Source organism: Apodemus sylvaticus, chromosome 8 (assembly GCF_947179515.1).
Source record: "Apodemus sylvaticus chromosome 8, mApoSyl1.1, whole genome shotgun sequence".
NCBI classification, from domain to species: domain Eukaryota; kingdom Metazoa; phylum Chordata; class Mammalia; order Rodentia; family Muridae; genus Apodemus; species Apodemus sylvaticus.
In genome coordinates, this window is record NC_067479.1 from 82,886,434 (window position 1) to 82,900,739 (window position 14,306).

General features: G+C 39.4%; 1 non-coding gene across 1 annotated transcript; it reads right to left on the reverse strand.

The window, feature by feature from the left end:
* Positions 1-7,848: 7,848 nt before the first annotated feature.
* LOC127691803 (U6 spliceosomal RNA) lies at positions 7,849-7,955 on the reverse strand. Its single transcript, XR_007979376.1, has one exon. It is a non-coding gene; the product is annotated as a U6 spliceosomal RNA (small nuclear RNA).
* Positions 7,956-14,306: the final 6,351 nt, after the last annotated feature.

The following is a 14,306-nucleotide window of genomic DNA, read 5'->3' on the forward strand; positions in this document are numbered from 1 at the left end:
TGGTTGGTGGTTTAGTCCCTGAGAGCTCTGGGGGGTACTGGTTAGTTCATATTGTTTTTCCTCCTATGGGGCTGCAAACCACTTCAGTTCCTTGGTTCCTTTCTCTAGCTCCTCTATTGGGGACCCTATGCTCAGTCCAGTGGTTGGCTGAGAGCATCCACCTCTGTATTTGTCAGTTACTAGCAGAGCCTCTCAGGAGACAGCTATATCAGGCTCCTGTCAGCAAGTGCTTGTTGGCATCCCTAATAGTGTCTGAGTTTGGTACCTGTATATGGGTTGGTTCTCTAGGTGGGACAGTCTCTGGATGGCCTTTCCTTCAGTCTCTGCTCCACACTTTGTCTCTGTATCTCCTCCCATGGTTATTTTGATCTCCCTTCTAAGAATGACCAAATTATCCACACTTTGGTCTTCCTTCTTCTTGAGCTTCATGTGGTGTGTGAGTTATATCTTGGGTATTTCTAGCTTCTGGGCTAATATCCACTTATCAGTGAGAGCATACTTACTTATTTTCTCAAAGAAGCATCTTTTTGATTCGAAATCTATTTTGTCAAATATTAAAATGACTACACTGTCTTGTTTCTTAGGTCCACTAGCTTGAAAAAAAAGCTCCCATCCTCTTACCCTGAAGTGATGTCTATCCTTAATATTAAGGTGCTTATCTTGGATGCAGCGAAGGGCGAGTCACGTTTTCACATCCATTCGGTTAGTCTGTGTCTTTTTATTGGGGGATTAAGAGCAATGATGTTGAGAGTTATCAGTGAGCAGTGTTTGCTGATTTTCATTTTGTTGTTATGGTGTATGTTGTTGTATGTGGCATGGGTGCTCCTCTTTGATTTGCTGGTCAGAGGTTATGTATTCCTTGTGTTCTCTAGGGTGTGGTTAACCTCATCAGGTTGAAGTTTTCCTTATAGCTCTTTCTGTAAAGTTAGACTTTGTAGATAGATACTCCTTAAATTTGCTTTTATCATGGATCATCTTTCTTTCTTCCTCTACTGTGACTGAATATTTTTTTCTGAATATAGTAGTCCAGGGGCATCTGCAATCTCTTGTAGGACATCTGCCCAGGCCCTTCTGGCTTTTACTTCCCATTTAGAAGTCAGATATTGTTCTAATAGGTCTGCCTTCATCTGTTATTTGGTCTTTTTTTTCTTTTGCAGCTTTTATATTCTTTCTTTATGCTGTACATTTAGTGTTTTTATTATTATGTGCTGAATGGAATATTTCTGTTTCAGCCTATTTGGTGTTCTGTATACTTTGTATACTTTGATAGACATCTTGTTCTTTAGATTAGGGAAATTTTCTATGATTTCATTGAAAATATTTTCTGTGCTTTTGATCTCGGTTTATTCTCCTTCCTCTATTCCTATTATTCATAAATTTGGCCTTTCAATGTTTCCCCAGACTTCCTGTGTGTTTTGTGTTTGAAAGTTTTGTTTGTTTGTTTTGCTAAAATTTCTTGGCTGAGGTATCCATTTTTTTTCTATCTTGGCTTCAATGCCTGAGACACTCTCTTTCATCTCTTGTATTCTGTTGGTAAGACATACCTCTGAAGATTTTTTTGGGGGGGGGGAGGTTCCTAAATTTTCTGTATCCAGACTTTCTTCATTTTTTTTTAATTCTACTTCCACTTCCAGGTATTGAAATATTTTGTTGATTTATTTCCACTGTTTGTTTATATTTTCATAGATTTCTTTTTTTAATTTTCTATATTCTTTGTTTATATTCCAAATGCTTTCCCCTTTCTCAGTTCCCCCCTCCCCATATGTCCTATAGGCCCTCTTCTGTCCACCCATTCCCCAATCATGCCCCTCCCATTTCTCTGTCCTGGTACTCCTCTACAATGCTGGATCAAGACTTTCCAGAACCAGAGCCCTCTCCTTCCTTCTTCATGGGAATCATTTGATATGTTAATTGTTTCTTGGGTATTCAGAGCTTCTGGGCTAATATCCACTTATCAGTGACTGTATTCCATGTGTGTTCTTTTGTGATTGGGTTACCTTACTTAGGATGATATTTTCCAGTTCCAACCATTTGCCTAAAAATTTCATGAATTCATTGTTTTTAATTGGGGAGTAGTATTCCATTGTGCAAATATACCACATTTTCTGTATCCATTCCTCCATTGAGGGACATCTGGGTTCTTTCCAGCTTCTGGCTATTATAAATAGGGCTGCTATGAACATAGTGGAGCGTGTGTCCTTATTGCATGCCTGGGAATCCTCTGAGTATATATGCCCAGGAGTGGTATAGTAGGGGCCTCTGGTAGCATCATGCCCAGTTTTCTGAGGAACCTCCAGACTGATTTCCAGAGTGGTTGTACCATCTTGCAATCCCACCAGCCGTGGAGGAGTGTTCCTCTTTCTCCAGAAACTCACCAATACCTACTGTCTCCTGAGGTTTTTTTTTTTTTCTGCTTTATTTTTTTTTTAATTTTTTTTATTCGATATAATTTATTTACATTTCAAATGATTTCCCCTTTTCTAGCCCCCCACTCCCCGAAAGTCCCGTAAGCCCCCTTCTCTTCCCCTGTCCTCCCACCCACCCCTTCCCACTTCCCCGTTCTGGTTTTGTCGAATACTGCTTCACTGAGTCTTTCCAGAACCAGGGGCCACTCCTCCTTTCTTCTTGTATCTCATTTGATGTGTGGATTATGTTTTGGGTATTCCAGTTTTCTAGGATAATATCCACTTATTAGTGAGTGCATACCATGATTCACCTTTTGAGTCTGGGTTACCTCACTTAGTATGATGTTCTCTAGCTCCATCCATTTGCCTAAGAATTTCATGAATTCATTGTTTCTAATGGCTGAATAGTACTCCATTGTGTAGATATACCACATTTTTTGCATCCACTCTTCTGTTGAGGGATACCTGGGTTCTTTCCAGCATCTGGCAATTATAAATAGGGCTGCTATGAACATACTAGAGCATGTATCCTTATTACATGGTGGGGAATCCTCTGGGTATATGCCCAGGAGTGGTATAGCAGGATCTTCTGGAAGTGAGGTGCCCAGTTTTCGGAGGAACCGCCAGATTGCTTTCCAGAGTGGTTGTACCAATTTGCAACCTCACCAGCAGTGGAGGAGTGTTCCTCTTTCTCCACACCCTCTCCAACACCTGCTGTCTCCTGAATTTTTAATCTTAGCCATTCTGACTGGTGTAAGATGAAATCTCAGGGTTGTTTTGATTTGCATTTCCCTAATGACTAATGAAGTTAAGCATTTTTTAAGGTGCTTCTCCGTCATCCGAAGTTCTTTTTTTTTTTTTTTTAATTAATTTTTTTTTTATTATTCGATATAATTTATTTACATTTCAAATGATTTCCCCTTTTCTAGCCCCCCCACTCCCCGAAAGTCCCGCAAGCCCCCTTCTCTTCCCCTGTCCTCCCACCCACCCCTTCCCACTTCCCCGTTCTGGTTTTGCTGAATACTGTTTCACTGAGTCTTTCCAGAACCAGGGGCCACTCCTCCTTTCTTCTTGTACCTCATTTGATGTGTGGATTATGTTTGGGTATTCCAGTTTTCTAGGTTAATATCCACTTATTAGTGAGTGCATACCATGATTCACCTTTTGAGTCTGGGTTACCTCACTTAGTATGATATTCTCTAGCTCCATCCATTTGCCTAAGAATTTCATGAATTCATTGTTTCTAATGGCTGAATAGTACTCCATTGTGTAGATATACCACATTTTTTGCATCCACTCTTCTGTTGAGGGATACCTGGGTTCTTTCCAGCATCTGGCAATTACAAATAGGGCTGCTATGAACATAGTAGAACATGTATCCTTATTACATGGTGGGGAGTCTTCTGGGTATATGCCCAGGAGTGGTATAGCAGGATCTTCTGGAAGTAAGGTGCCCAGTTTTCGGAGGAACCGCCAGACTGATTTCCAAAAGCAAGATAGTAACCTTTCATCAAACCCAAAAGAAGTTAAGCATTCAAATTTAAAAAATAACGTCAAAAATGATAGGAAGTAACAATCACTATTCCTTAATATCTCTTAACATCAATGGACTTAATGCCCCAATAAAAAGACACAGACTAACTGAATGGATACGTAAACAGGACCCTACATTTTGCTGCTTACAGGAAACACACCTCAGGGTCAAAGACAAACACTACCTTAGAGTAAAAGGCTGGAAGACAATTTTACAAGCAAATGGTCTCAGGAAACAAGCTGGAGTAGCCATTTTAATATCAGATAAAATTGACTTTCAACCCAAAGTCATCAAAAGAGACCCTGAGGGACACTTCTTGCTGGTCAAAGGAAAAATACAAAAAGAAGAACTGACAATCCTGAACATCTATGCCCCAAATGTAAGGGCACCCTCTTTTGTAAAAGAAACTTTATTAAAACTAAAAGCACACATTGCACCTAACACAATAATTGTGGGTGACTTCAACACTGCACTTTCCTCAATGGACCGATCAGGAAAACAGAAACTAAACAGGGACACAATGAAACTAATTGAAGCTTTGGACCAATTAGATTTAACAGATATATATAGAACATTCTATCCTAAAACAAAAGAATATACCTTTTTCTCAGCACCTCATGGTACCTTCTCCAAAATCGACCATATAATTGGTCACAAGACAGACCTCAACAAATATAAGAAGATCGAAGTTCTTCAGGTGAGAATTCTTTGTTTAACTCTGTACCCCATTTTTTAATAGGGTTGTTTGGTTTTCTGGAGTCTAACTTCTTGAGTTCTTTATATATATTGGATATTAGCCCTCTATCTGATGTAGGATTGGTGAAGATCTTTTCCCAATGTGTTGGTTGCCGATTTGTCCTCTTGATGGTGTCCTTTGCCTTACAGAAACTTTGTAATTTTATGAGGTCCCATTTGTCAATTCTTGCTCTTAGAGCATACGCTATTGGTGTTCTGTTCAGAAACTTTCTCCCTGTACCGATGTCCTCAAGGGTCTTCCCCAGTTTCTTTTCTATTAGCTTCAGAGTGTCTGGCTTTATGTGGAGGTCCTTGATCCATTTGGATTTGAGCTTAGTACAAGGAGACAAGAATGGATCAATTCGCATTCTTCTGCATGCTGACCTCCAGTTGAACCAGGACCATTTGTTGAAAAGGCTATCTTTTTTCCATTGGATGTTTTTAGCCTCTTTGTCGAGGATCAAGTGGCCATAGGTGTGTGGGTTCATTTCTGGATCTTCAATCCTGTTCCATTGATCCTCCTGCCTGTCACTGTACCAATACCATGCAGTTTTTAACACTATTGCTCTGTAGTATTGCTTGAGGTCAGGGATACTGATTCCCCCAGATTTTCTTTTGTTGCTGAGAATAGTTTTAACTATCCTGGGTTTTTTGTTGTTCCAGATGAATTTGATAATTGCTCTTTCTAACTCTGTGAAGAATTGAGTTGGGATTTTGATGGGTATTGCATTGAATCTGTATATTGCTTTTGGCAAAATGGCCATTTTAACTATATTGATTCTGGCGATCCATGAGCATGGGAGGTTTTCCCATTTTTTGAGGTCTTCTTCCATTTCCTTCTTCAGAGTCTTGAAGTTCTTGTCATACAGATCTTTCACATGTTTGGTAAGAGTCACCCCAAGATACTTTATACTGTTTGTGGCTATTGTGAAGGGGGTCATTTCCCTAATTTCTTTCTCAGCCTGCTTATCCTTTGAGTATAGGAAGGCCACTGATTTGCTTGTGTTGATTTTATAACCTGCCACTTTGCTGAAGTTGTTTATCAGCTGTAGGAGCTCTCTAGTGGAGTTTTTTGGGTCACTTAGGTAGACGATCATGTCGTCTGCAAATAATGATAGTTTGACTTCTTCCTTTCCAATTTGTATCCCTTTGACCTCCTTATGTTGTCGAATTGCCCGAGCTAGTACCTCAAGTACAATATTGAAAAGATAAGGAGAAAGGGGGCAGCCTTGTCTAGTCCCTGATTTCAGTGGGATTGCTTCAAGTTTCTCTCCATTTAGTTTGATGCTGGCTACCGGTTTGCTGTATATTGCTTTTACTATGTTTAGGTATGGGCCTTGAATTCCTGTTCTCTCCAAGACTTTAAGCATGAAAGGATGCTGAATTTTGTCAAATGCTTTTTCAGCATCCAATGAAATGACCATGTGGTTTTGTTCTTTGAGTTTGTTTATGTAGTGGATTGCATTGATGGATTTCCGTATATTGACCCAACCCTGCATTCCCGGGATAAAGCCTACTTGATCATGGTGGATGATCGTTTTGATGTGTTCTTGGATTCGGTTGGCAAGAATTTTATTGAGTATTTTTGCATCGATGTTCATAAGGGAAATTGGTCTGAAGTTCTCTTTCTTTGTTGGATCTTTGTGTGGCTTTGGTATCAGCGTAATTGTGGCTTCATAGAAGGAATTGGGTAATGTTCCTTCTGTTTCTATTTTGTGGAATAGTTTGAAGAGTATTGGTGTTAACTCTTCTTTGAAGGTCTGATAGAATTCTGCACTGAAACCATCTGGTCCTGTGCTTTTTTTGGTTGGAAGACTTTCTATGACTCCTTCTATTTCTTTAGGCATTATGGGACTGTTTAGATGGTCTAGTTGGTCCTGATTTAATTTTGGTATTTGGTATCTGTCAAGGAAATTGTCCATTTCCTCCAGATTCTCCAGTTGTGTTGAATACAGTCCCTTGTAGTAGGATCTGATGATTTTTTGGATTTCCTCAGTTTCCGTTGTTATATCTCCCTTTTCATTTCTAAGTTTGTTAATTTGGATACTTTCTCTGTGCCCTTTGGTCAGTCTGGCTAAGGGTTTATCTATCTTGTTGATTTTCTCAAAGAACCAGCTCCTAGTTTTGTTGATTTTTTGTATGGTTCTCTTTGTTTCTACTTGATTGATTTCGGCCCTGAGCTTGATGATTTCCTGCCTTCTACTCCTCCTGGGTGAAATAGCTTCTTTTTGTTCTAGGGCTTTCAGGTGTGTTGTTAAGCTGGTAATGTATGCTCTCTCCATTTTCTTTTTGGAGGCACTCAGGGCTATGAGTTTTCCTCTTAGCACTGCTTTCATTGTGTCCCATAGGTTTGGGTATGTTGTGTTTTCATTTTCATTGTGTTCTAAAAAGTCTTTAATTTCTTTCTTTATTTCTTCCTTGACCAAGGTATCATTGAGTAGAATATTGTTCAGTTTCCACGTGTATGTGGGTTTTTTGTTGTTTTTGTTGCTATTGAAGATCACTTTTACTCCATAGTGATCTGATAGGAGGCATGGGATTAGTTCGATCTTCTTATATTTGTTGAGGTCTGCCTTGTGTCCAATTATATGGTCGATTTTGGAGAAGGTACCATGAGGTGCTGAGAAAAAGGTATATTCTTTTGCTTTAGGGTGAAATGTTCTATAAATATCAGTCAAATCCAATTGGTCCAAAGCTTCAATTAGTTTTACTGTGTCCCTGTTTAGTTTCTGTTTTCCCGATCGGTCCATTGAGGAAAGTGGAGTGTTGAAGTCCCCCACAATTATTGTGTTAGGTGCAATGTGTGCTTTGAGCTTTAGTAAAGTTTCTTTTACGAATGAGGGTGCCCTTGCATTTGGCGCATAGATGTTCAGAATTGTAAGTTCTTCTTGGTGGATTTTTCCTTTGACCAGCAAGAAATGTCCTTCTGTGTCTCTTTTGATGACTTTAGGTTGAAAGTCAATTTTATCTGATATTAGAATGGCTACTCCTGCTCGTTTCCTGTGACCATTGGCTTGTAAGATTGTCTTCCAGCCTTTTACTCTAAGGTAGTTTTTATCTTTGACACTGAGGTGTGTCTCCTGTATACAGCAAATTGTAGGGTCCTGTTTCCTTATCCAGTCTGTTAGTCTATGTCTTTTTATTGGGGAATTGAGACCATTGATGTTAAGAGATAAAAATATGGAACGCTTCACGAATTTGCGTGTCATCCTTGCACAGGGGCCATGCTAATCTTCTCTGTATCGTTCCAATTTTAGTATATGTGCTGCCGAAGCGAGCACGTCTCCTGAGTTTTTAATCTTAGCCATTCTGACTGGTGTCAGGTGAAATCTCAGGGTTGTTTTGATTTGCATTTCCCTAATGACTAATGATGTTGAAAATTTCTTAAGATGCTTCTCAGCCATTCGAAGTTCTTTGAGTAAAAATTCTTTGTTTAGCTTTGTACCCCATTTTTAATAGGATTATTTGGTTCTCTGGGGTCTAACTTCTTGAGTTTTTTTGTATATATGGGATATTAGCCCTCTGTTGGATGTAGGGTTGATGAAGATCTTTTCCCAATTTGTTGGTTGCCGTTTTGTCCTTTTGACAATGTCCTTTGCCTTATAGAAAGTTTGAAATTTTATGAGGTCCCATTTGTCAATTCTTGATCTTAGAGCATAAGCTATTGGTGTTCTGTTCAGGAACTTTCCCCCTGTGCCCATGTCCTCAAGTGTCTTCCCCAGTTTCTTTTCTATTAGTTTCAGTGTGTCTGGTTTTATGTGGAGGTCCTTGATCCACTTGGACTTGAGCTTAGTACGAGGAATAAGAATGGATCAATTAGCATTCTTCTGCATGCTGACCTCCAATTGAACCAGCACCATTTGTGGAAAAGGTTAACTTTTTTCCACTGGATGTTTTCCGCTTCTTGTCAAAGATTAAGTGACCATAGGTGTGTGGGTTCATTTCTGGGTCTTCAATCCTATTCCATTGATCCACTTGCCTGTCTGTGTACCAACACCATGCAGTTTTTGACACTATTGCTTTGTAGTATTGCTTGAGGTCTGGGACACTGATTCCCCCAGAAGTTCTTTTACTGTTGAGAATAGTTTTAGCTATCCTGGGTCTTTTGTTATTTCAGATGAATTTGAGAATTGTTCTTTCTAAGTCTATGAAGAATTGAGTTGGGATTTTGATGGGGATCTCATTTAATCTGTATATTGCTTTTGGCAAGATGGCCATTTTAACTATATTAATCCTGCCAATTCATGAGCATGGAAGATTTTTCCATTTTCTGAGGTCTTCTTCTATTTCTTTCTTCAGAGACCTGAAGTTCTTGTTATACAGATCTTTTATTTGTTTGGTTAGAATCATACCAAGATACTTTATATTGTTTGTGGCTACTGTGAAGAGTGTCATTTCCTTAACTTCTTTCTCAGCCTGCTTATCCTTTGAGTACAGGAAGGCTACTGATTTGCTTGATTTGATTTTATAACCAGCCACTTTGCTGAAGTTGTTTATCAGCTGTAGGAGTTCTCTGGTGGAGTTTTTTGGGTCACTTAAGTAGACTGTCATATCATCTGCAAATAGTAATAGTTTGACTTCTTCCTTTCCAATTTGTATCCCTTTGACCTCCTTATGTTGTCTAATTGCTCTAGCTAGAACTGCAAGTATATATTGAAAAGATATGGAGAGAGAGGGCAGCCTTATCTAGTCCCTGATTTTAGTGGGATTGCTTCAAGTTTCTGTCCATTTAGTTTGATGTTGGCTACCAGTTTGCTTTATATTGTTTTAACTATGTTTAGGTATGGGCCTTGAATTCCTGTTTTTTCCAAGACGTTTAGCATTAAAGGATCCTGAATTTTGTCAAATGATTTTTCAGCATCTAATGAAACGATCATATGTTTTTTTTCTTTGAGTTTGTTTATGTAGTGGATTGCATTGATGGATTTCCTTATATTGAACCATCCCTGCATCCCTGGGATGAAGCCCACTTGATCGTGGTGGATGATTATTTTGATGTGTTCTTGAATTTGGTGGGCAAGAATTTTATTGAGTATTTTTGCATCAATATTTATAAGGGAAATTGGCCTGAAGTTCTCTTTGTTGGATCTTTGTGTGGTTTTGGTACCAACATAATTGTGGCTTCGTTGAACGAGCTGGGTAGTGTTCCTTCTGTTTCTATTTTGTGGAACAGTTTGAAGAGTATTGGTGTTAGGTCTTCTTTGAAGGTCTGATAGAATTCTGCACTAAAGCCATCTGGTTCCGTGCTTTTTTTGGTTGGGAGACTTTCTATGACTCCTTTTATTTCTTTAGGGGTTATGTGACTGTTTAGATAATCTATTTGATCTTGATTTAATTTTGGTGTTTGATATCTGTCTAGGAAACTGTCCATTTCCTCCAGATTCTCCAGTTGTGTTGAGTATAGGCTTTTGTAGTAGGATTGGATGTTTTTTGAATTTCCTCAGTTTCTGTTGTTATATCTCCCTTTTCATTTTTAATTTTATTAATCTGGATACTGTCTCTGTGCCCTTTGGTTAGTCTGGCTAAGGGTTTATCTATCTTGTGGATTTTCTCAAAGAACCAGCTCCTGGTTTTGTTGATTCTTTGTATGGTTCTCTTTGTTTCTACTTGATTGATTTTAGCCCTGAGTTTGATGATTTCCTGCCTTCTACTCCTCCTGGGTGAATTAGCTTCTTTTTGCTCCAGGGTTTTCTGGTGTGTCATTAAGCTGCTAGTGTATGCTCTCTCCAGTTTCTTTTTGGAGGCACTCAGGGCTATGAGTTTTCCTCTTAGCACTGTTTTCATTGTGTCCCAAAGATTTGGGTATGTTGTGTCTTCATTTTCATTAAATTCTAAAAAGTCTTTGATTTCTTTATTTCTTCTTTGACAAAGGTATCATTAAGTAGAGTATTATTCAGATTCTATGTGTGAGCTTTCTGTTGTTTTTGTTGCTATTGAAGACCACTTTTACTCCATAGTGATCTGATAGGAGGCATGGTATTATTTCGATCTTATATTTGTTGAGGTCTGTCTTGTGACCAATTATATGATTGATTTTGGAGAAGGTACAATGAGGTGCTGAGAAAAAGGTATATTCTTTTGCTTTAGGATGAAATGTTCTATATATATATTTGTTAAATCCAATTGGGTCAAAGCTTCAATTAGTTTCACTGTGTCCCTGTTTAATTTCTGTTTTCCTGATCAGTCCATTGAGGAGAGTGGAGTGTTGAACTGACCCACAATTATTATGTTAGGTGCAATGTGTGCTTTGAGCTTTAGTAAAGTTTCTTTTACGAATGAGGGTGCCCTTGCATTTGGAGCATAGATGTTCAGGATTGAGAATTCTTCTTGTTGCATTTTTCTTTGACCAGCAAGAAGTGTCCCTCAGAGTCTCTTTTGATGACTTTAGGTAGAAAGTCAGTTTTATCTGATACTAGAGTGGCTACTCAGGCTTCTTTCCTGAGACCATTTGCTTGTAAAATTTTCTTCCCACCTTTTACACTGAGGTAGTGTTTGTCTTTGACACTGAGGTGTGTTTCCTGTATGCAGCAAAATGTAGGGTCCTGTTTACGTATCCAGTCTTTTAGTTTATGTCTTTTTATTGGGGAATTGAGTCCATTGATGTTAAGAGATATTAAGGAATAGTGATTATTACTTCCTGTCATTTTTTATATTATTTTTTTATATTTGATTGGTTATATTCTTTTGGGTTTGATGAAAGAAGGTTACTATCTTGCTTTTTCCAGGGTGTAGTTTCCCTCCTTGTATTGGTGTTTTCTCCCTATTATCCTTTGTAGGGCTGGGTTTGTGGAAAGATATTGTGTAAATTTGGTTTTGTCTTGGAATATCTTGGTTTCTCCATCTATGGTGATTGAGAGTTTTGCTGGGTATAATAGTCTTGGCTGGCATTTGTGTTCTCTTAGAGTCTGCATGATATCTGCCCAGGATCTTCTAACTTTCATGGTCTCTGGTGAGAAGTCTGGTGTAATTCTGATAGGTCTTCCTTTATATGTTACTTGGCCTTTTTCTCTTAATGCCTTTAATATTCTTTCTTTGTTTAGTACATTTGGGGTTTTGATTATTATGTAACAGGAGGTATTTCTGTTCTGTTCCAGTCTGTTTGGAGTTCTGTAGGCTTCTTGTATATTCATGGGCATCTCTCTCTTTAGGTTAGGGAAGTTTTCTTCCATAATTTTGTTGAAGATATTTGCTGGCCCTTTAAGTTGTAAATCTTCACTCTCATCTATTCCTATAATCCTTAGGTTTGGTCTTCTCATTGTGTCCTAGATTTCCTGGATGTTTTGGGTTACAAACTTTTTGCATTTTTTTTTTTTGACTGTTGAGTCCATGGTTTCTATGGTATCTTTGGCAACTGAGATTCTTTCTTCTATCTCTTGTATTCTGTTGTTGATATTTGCATCTATGGCCCCTGATTTCTTCCCAAGGTTTTCTATCTCCAATGTTGTCTCTCTTTGTGATATCTTAGTTTTTTTTAAATTCTGTTTTTAGATCCTTGATGGTTTTGCTCAGTTTCTTCACTTGCTTGTTCGTGTTTTCCTGTAATTCTTTAAGATTTTTTTGTGTTTCTTCTTTCATGACTTCTGCCTGTTGACCAAAGTTCTCCTGTATTTCTTTAAGTGATTTTTACATTTTTTTTCCTTATTGGCTTCTATCTTTTTGACCTATATTCTCCTGAATTTCTTTAAATTATTTTTGTGTTTCCCTTGTAAGGGCTTCTAACTTTTGATCCATTTTCTCCTGTATTTCTTTAAGAGATTTATTTATTTCCTTCTTGTGTTCCTCTAACAGCATCATGACCAGTGATTTTAAATTCAAATCTTGTTTTTCGGCTTTGTTGGGGTATCCAGGACTTGCTGTTGTTGGAGAATTGCGTTCAAATGCTGCTATATTGCCTTGATTTCTGTTGGTAACGTTCCTACTTTTGCCTTTTGCCATCTTGTTATCTCTGGCATATCTCGGTACCTGGTGCCTTTTGTTCTGCCCGACTGGGAGCGAAGATGGCAGCAGGGAACTCCTCCAAATTCTGACTACCCCGCAGGGCACAGGGCCCAAGACTGGCTGGTATACAGACAAACTGCTGATCTGACCAGGTCCTGGGTACAGGCAGTAGCCCACATCTCAGTGGTCTGTGTCACCAGAGATCTTTTAAACTTGGCATATCTCGGTACCTGTGGCTGCTTATCCTGTCTGACTGGGAGGGAAGATGGCCGATTTCTTTTTTTTAAATGTCTTTTTAAAAAACTTTATTTAATCTTTTTTTTTTGCAGTCCAGATTTTATTCCCATCCTTGTCCACCCTCTGACTGTTTCTCATCCCATACTTCCTCCCAACCCCTGTCTCCATGGGGATATTCCCCCCAACCTCTAACCAGTCCTCCCCACTCCCTGGGGCCTCCAGTGTCTTGAGGGTTAGGTGCATCTTCTCTGACTGAGTCCTGACCCGGCAGTCCTCTACTGTATATGTGTTGAAGGCCTCATATCAGCTGGTGTATGCTGCCTTGTTGGTGGCCCAACATCTGAGAGATCTTGGGGGTACAGGTTAACTGAGACTGCCAGTCCTCAGGGTTGCCCTTCTCCTCAACTTCTTCTAGCTTTTCCCTAATTCAGCCACCGCGGTCAGCAGCTTCTGTCCATTGGTTGGGTGTAAATATATGTATCTGACTCTTCATAGATTTCTTTAATGGATTTATTCATTTTGTTTTTAATGATATTCATAAATCCTATGCTATTCATAAAGGCTATTTTGAAGTTCTTGTCCTGTTCTTCAGCTATATTACATTTCTTAGGGTCTACTGTAGAAGGGTTGCTGGGCTCTAGTGGAGTCATTGTTCTGGCTGTTTTGATTATGTTTTTATGTTAGTATCTAGACATCTGGGTTTGGAATGATTGTGATACTAGGTGCTGATATCTGGTCTTGTCTTTTTTGTGTGAGTCTTTTTTTTTTCTTGGTTTCTGTTGCCCTCCCTGGTTCTAAGGAGAGTGTGTTGGCTGTGTGTTGTCTGGTAGGGAATGCTTCTGTGACCACTGTGGCCTCTGGGTAGAATGTGTTTCTAGATACTGGGAGTTGACACTTAGGAATGGGGATGGAATAGAAGGGGGTCCTGGTCCACAGGAGGGAAGAAAACAGGGTGTTCCACCAGTATCTACTTTATCCTCAGAATAGGGACAGAGAATAAGGAGGAGCTATAGCAGGTAATCTGCTGTGGTCTGGGGATGAGACTGGGGGGTTGGATTGGAAGGAGAGGTAAAGATCTGCAGTTGCCTTACCTGCTCCCCTACTGTGTGGCCAGTAAGTTCCCAGGGAATGGAGATAGGTGCTAGGATAAGGGAAGGGGAGGGAAAGAAGGGTGGAGGAGAACTGTGTGATCTACTGGAGATGGCAGCACAGAGGGAGAGGAGGCTGTGACAGGTGATCTGTTATAGAGTTGGGGTGACATTAGGAGATTGGATTTGGAGGCAAGAAGGGCAAGATAAAGATCTACAGCTAGTCTACCTGCATCCCTATCCTGCATCAGAACATTTTCTTAATTGATCATTTATGGAAGAGCCAATGACAGGGACTGGTGCGACTCCTGTGCAGGTGATCCCGGACTGTCTGAGGATCAGCTGAGCAAGTCAGAGGAAGGCAGCCAG